Source organism: Phoxinus phoxinus (assembly GCF_949152265.1).
Source record: "Phoxinus phoxinus genome assembly, chromosome: 17".
Taxonomy (NCBI): Eukaryota; Metazoa; Chordata; class Actinopteri; order Cypriniformes; family Leuciscidae; genus Phoxinus; species Phoxinus phoxinus.
Window position 1 is genome coordinate 21,469,919 of NC_136892.1, and position 6,000 is coordinate 21,475,918.

General features: G+C 38.6%; 1 long non-coding RNA gene across 1 annotated transcript in view; it reads right to left on the minus strand.

Annotated features, from left to right (window-relative positions):
- The window catches only part of LOC306985187, an 82,296-nt gene extending 77,444 nt beyond the window's left edge, over positions 1–4,852 (minus strand). Inside the window, exon 1 of the long non-coding RNA XR_013794759.1 lies at positions 4,474–4,852. This is a non-coding gene — a long non-coding RNA (uncharacterized lncRNA). The remainder of the gene's footprint in view (positions 1–4,473) is intronic.
- Positions 4,853–6,000: the final 1,148 nt, after the last annotated feature.

Below are 6,000 nucleotides of genomic sequence, written 5' to 3' on the forward strand. Positions count from 1 at the left end.
GATATTCCTCTCATAGAAATGCAAGATTTAAACCAAAAAAAAAAATTTTTAACCACTAAGCCATGTCACCCATAACTGATCATTTAACCGAACGATGCATAATTAACTATTAACCTGTTCCATTTGAGTTTCACTATATTCTGGTCCTTTTCTGCACACACCGGAAATTAAGTGACTTTTCTACGGCATATCAAAAGGCACCACTTACGCATCATCAAGCCAGTCTAATGCCTCTTTGATTGTACCCCGCATTGGATTTTAAATAATGACAAATGACGCACTTTTACAAACTGCCTGAGGAGCATTTTTACAGCAGCAAGCCCAACTTAATGCCACGAGGTGTTAACGGATTGATTCTCCTAATCTGTTCAGCTACACCGCTTGTCAGTGTGGGGCAGCTGAATTGTCTTAAGACAGCCTGGTGTGCTGTGTGTTAACCAATTTCACGGCCATCTGTCACGCACAGTTAAACTTTGCGCTGCCGTGTTGAGGGGAGGGAGGAGGAGAGGAAGGAAAAAGAAGGGAAGGGAAGGGAAAGCCGCTCTGTCGCTGAGGCCGGGCAGAATGGATCACACAGCGGGGCTGTGTAGCCGTCCTCAAGTTCATTCAGAGCACTGCAACCAGACCAGTGACTTTTCTTCCCAGCTAATTATGTGGAAACTGCAAAGACAATAAAGCATCTGGTGGTCTTTCTCCCTGGTTTCAATTTTTCTCAATATTGTGACAGGCTAATGCATTGTGTCTGACTCAGCCATCCCAGCAGGGGATTGAGTGAAAGGCAGGGTCAGGAGAGAGCAAATAGATGAATTTATAACTTTGCCTTTTCACATTAAAGTAGCGAGATTGTTTCACTGAGACCCACTCCGCCCCCTCTCGCTGTTCCTCCACAGAGACCGAGACTGTCTTTGAAAACATGTTTTGTCTGTGCCACCCAAACTGAGTCTGGCCTTCCCCTTTCTGAGAGTCCTGGGTCACCACTGTTGGCCAACCTCCCCTATTCCTGCAAAACCTCCTAACACAGAGCCGGTGAAAAGAGAAGAGACCCAGTTCAGACATATCTGCGCTGAAGAGAGAGAACGACTTGAGAAGAAAGTGAAAAGACTTTTCTTTGGTTTAAAGATAAAACTGTAAAGTGATGCTCTTCTTATTGCACTGACAATGACAAAACATCTTTTGCAATATTGTGTAAAATGCACAAAGCATTACACATAAATGTTGATAAATGCTTACTAAAGTAATTCTCAAAACTATTCATTTCGAAATAGCATATTTTGCCTCGGACATGTTTGCATACAACAATCAATTACACCCCTAGATGCCACACCGGTTGTAGTGTAGACAGCTTTGTAGACTATAGCATTCTTGTTGTGTTGCATCGCTCTGTGTCACGTGATATGCGTCACCATGTGACTACGTTATAAGAGAGAAGTTTGTCAATCTAAATACTAGTAGTAAATAAATGCAACTCATATTATCTCATACATTAATCTCGGGGTGAGCTAGTTCATCTAAGTTAATCTCTCTTAAAAATTAATTCTTAAAAACTCACTTAAAAATGTAACTCAGATACTATGATGTACTGGGTACAGCATTAAGGATGGTCGATTATCTGGGCCAAAGTGAGAGAATTTTGAGTCAGATGATGAAAATGTGGCTACATCTTACGTTCATTCCTAATGTACATGCATTTTTATGCCTCGCAAATTCAAACTTTTGTGGGGTAACTTTTTTTTTGTGACGTTATTTAAAGGCTTTTTTGAATTCAGCTGAATATTACATCAAAGAACTGTCATTTATGTTAAAGATGCACAGGTCGACCGGCCATAAATAGTTTTTTCGTTTTATTTTGGCCTATCTCTATTCCGAATTGGTGCACAAAAAAAATTATAATAATAATTTGCAATAATTTCCCAAAATGTAATTTGTGTGGAAAATGAAAATATTATGAAGTCTGTAAACAGGACGTTAACACAGGCCGTGTTAAAAAATGTCTCACAATATTAAGCAGCCCAAGTGTAATAATATGAAATGTTTCTTGAGCATTAAATCAGCATATTAGAATGATTTCTGAAGGATCGTGTGACACACAGTAATGATGCTGAAAACTCAGCTTTGCAATATAAAAATTGGCAAAAAATATTGTACTTTTTTTACTGTATTTATTATCAAATAAATGCAGCCTTGTTGAGCATATAAGTCTTATTTCAAAAAAAAATTTATGTTGCAATGCAAATTTGCAATGATTATACAAATTTTAAAAGTAACTGGTTACTTTCTAGTATAAAAAAAAATTGAATTACTAGAAGTAAAAAACAAACAGAAGTTATATGTAAAAGTAAACCCCACTAACACCAACACTGACCAATAGTATTAAACAACAGTCATCTTCCTCAGAATGCAACACTTGTGATTTGACAGCAATTGTTGTTTGCCAAATGCTCATTGGTGGCTCAGCAAGCAGACACCCAATAGGAGGACACCCTTCTGGTTATGAGATGATCTTCCTCCCTTGCACACCCGATCATCCTCAAGTCACTGCTGATCTTCAAGAACCCTCCATTCCCCCTCTTTTCCCCCTTAATTAAATGTGCACTTCATTAATGTAAATTGAGGGGCTTTAATGCCCTTGTTGAAATTCTGAAGAAAGTGCTGTGGCCTCGCGAAATGCTCAGGCATCATTGCAAATTAGATTAGGGACCAAGAAAGGCAGTAAAATTAGAATGATAATGGTTGATATGGCTGCCTGACAGGCATGACTATTCAAGGATCAATGGGACGTAGAATGCCTAGAGAAAGCCCACTCTCAAAGGCTTGGACCCACGTCAGCCTACAGATGTGCCTTTTGGAAGCACTTTAAATTAGTTTAATTTGGTAAATGGTAGGGATTTAGAAGCTCTTAGCCTGCCTATAACAAGACAGGAATACATTGAAATGTTTTGCTATTCTTTTATTAGCATAAAATAGGATTGAGGGTGATTTGCATTCCCAATAAGTCTACTTTTTTTTTGCTCGTTTACTTTTTTTTATATTTAAAATAGCATTTTCATCCATATCTCATCCCTGGACTTTCGAATGAACCCTTTTCCCAAGCTGCTTTTCATTCTACTTAATCCTGTTAAGGACGGGAATGGGGGTTGATTTTATTCAAACTAATCTCATCAAACACACCAATTACAAGGTAATTTTGATTAAAAACCAATGGCTGAAAAGGGCTAAGGACGTTTCCTTCCAACTTAAGAAGCATAGCTGTTTTCGTTAGGGAGATCTCAGCCCATCCCTGTCAAAAGCTGCTAATGCATTATGTCTAACCTGAAGTTCATGGTTTAGACATATAAACAGTGGCACAAAACCACTAACACATCTGTAATTGATTCATGGGGGGGGGGGGGGAGAGAGAGAGAGAGAGAGAGCTGGTCACACTGCGCATACAAAGTGCTGCTTTTAAATTGACCCCAATTCTTTTTCATAATCTGACATCACTGACTTACTTTGTTTACTCTCTTGGTAAACAGCAGCAGCATTGTGGTGTGCTGTTGAAAAGGGAGAAGCTATGCTTGAGCTGATGGGGGCTGGGTCAGAGGAAGTGACTTTTAACTAGTTTGGTCTTTAGCCACTTAGGAAATGCAAAGAGAGGGATTACACAGAGATCTGCAGCATTGTTAGAAGATATGCACTTTGCCTAAAGAATCACTACACTGCCAACTCAAATTCATGGAAAAACATGGTATGATTTCAGGCAACACATTTAAATTGGGCAAATTTTAATTTCCATGTACTTTTGTTTTGATTGCATTCTGTTGATTTTGAAGTAGCAAATGCAAGAAAATTTGTATACTGAAATAATAACAATATATTTTTGTTTAACAATACTTCTAATATAGGCTAAAATTTTAATAATAATTTAAAAGTAGTTAAAAGTAGTAGAACACACACAAAAAAAATATATATATGCCCTACACATGCATACGCGCATACATGTACATATATGGGATGTGTGTGTGTGTGTGTGTGTGTGTGTGTGTGTGTGTGTGTGTGTGTGTGTGTGTGTGTGTGTGTGTGTGTGTGTGTGTGTGTGTGTGTTCCATCTATAACTGAACTGAACAACGCGGGAGGCAACAAATGCCCGGAGAATCCCCATTAATATTCCCAGTGTCACCCCAGAGGGAGGTCTTCATGAACAAAGCAAGCTCATTTATTGGGCATCAGGTCAGTATACACTAGATACATCCGCAGGCAATAGAATGGGCACAAGCAAAGCAGCTCTCGAGCCGAGGTTTGGTAAATACAGGTGTCAAACCACCTGTAGACAACCCTGCAGGGGTTTCATGAAATTCCAAACAGACGTGTAAATAAAGCCACAGTCTTATAAATGCAACTCATATTATCTCATACATTAATCTCGGGGTGAGCTAGCTAGTTCATTTAATCTAAATTATCACGTAACAGTTACATGCTATGTAAAAAGAGGCTTACCTCATTACAGTTCTTCCGGTGTCCCTCCCTCCTCCAACACCAGCTCGCGCCAACCAATCCAAAATTGGATTGTTCTGTATTGTAACCTGCATCATCCTCGATGATTAGCCTATATATTATGAACATGTAAGAACTTGTGAACTAGCTAAAAAAAACGACGACACGAGGTTACTTAGCTTTAAAATAGTGTAGCTTTTTTGTTAGCGACCTCGTTTTTTTTTTCAACTAATAACAGTGTAGCGTGACAAAATATTGATGTTTTTCGTTTCGTATTTGCGTATTACAGTCGAGCGAAGCAATAATTTACAGTCGAGCGAAGCAATAACACGCTCTCCTGAACATCCACTCTCTTCAATTGGAACGTCTAATTAATTCTAGTGAATCGGTTCGTTCGGATGGTTCATTTAAAGGAGCAGATTCAAAAAAAGATTCACCAATTTGTGTACCCAGATATTTATATAATGCATGACTTCGGCTCAGATATAAACCAATTCTGATTAAATGATAAAAATCAGTTTGTTAAATTTTTTAAATGAATAAAAAAATTCTCCCTGAAATATGTATACACTCTCTGAAAAAAGGTACAGAGCTGTCACTGGGACAGTACCCTGAGGTACAAAAGGTCTACCTTATTTACCCCTAAATAGTGCAGGCTACCATACATATTTTAAAAGTAGGCCTACTTATTAGTACCATAAGTGCTACATATTTGTAGTCTACCTTAGGTTACTGCCCCAGTGACAGCTTTGCAGTATCATAGTAGGTTGCCTAACACTAGTATCATATTATTCAGCATCGACAAGACAATAAACAAATTTATTCTGAAAAAGCAATGAGCAGATCTTATCACATTCATTAAGTGAAATGATTTTATACCCTGGCTGGTCTAAAAGGGCAGCAGAAAGCTAATGAGGCCTCTATAGGAAGTGAAGCCCCTGTGGCCGACTCTGTAATTAATCAGCTTCCCCTCTGATTATGGTGTCCATCAACAAGAGACACGCTGCTGTTTGCTTCAACAGGCAGAGGCTTGGAATTGGACACACTTAAGTGAAATCTTCAACTGATGCTTCCAGTGAGAACAACTGATGTTTCCAGTGAGAAAAGCATTGAAGCACTGCAACAAAAGGCGGGTCTTTGGTATTGTAACTATTATCCTAAAAATGGTTTAAATATGATAATGATAAATAATAACTAATATCTTGGTTTTCAAGATTCTGGATTACCCATACAATTATTCCTTTATTTACGTCTTGTTCTCTTGTTCCTCTCCACCCCCCTCTAGGATTCTCTTCAGCAAGGATGCATGTCCTCTGGGCCGGGATCAATGTTAAAAAGTGGAATTAGTCATTCTAAATCATGCAGCAGTGGTCGAAGGGATGGCCTCCGAAAATCATTAGACAATCATGTATTCCTATTGATTTATTCAAAGTACCTGGACTGAAAGCAGATTAAACAGCAAGTAAAAGGAAGCTAATGCTGATTAAATGGTAGTGGGATGGGAGGTCCTTGGGGTATGTTTTCGTCCTA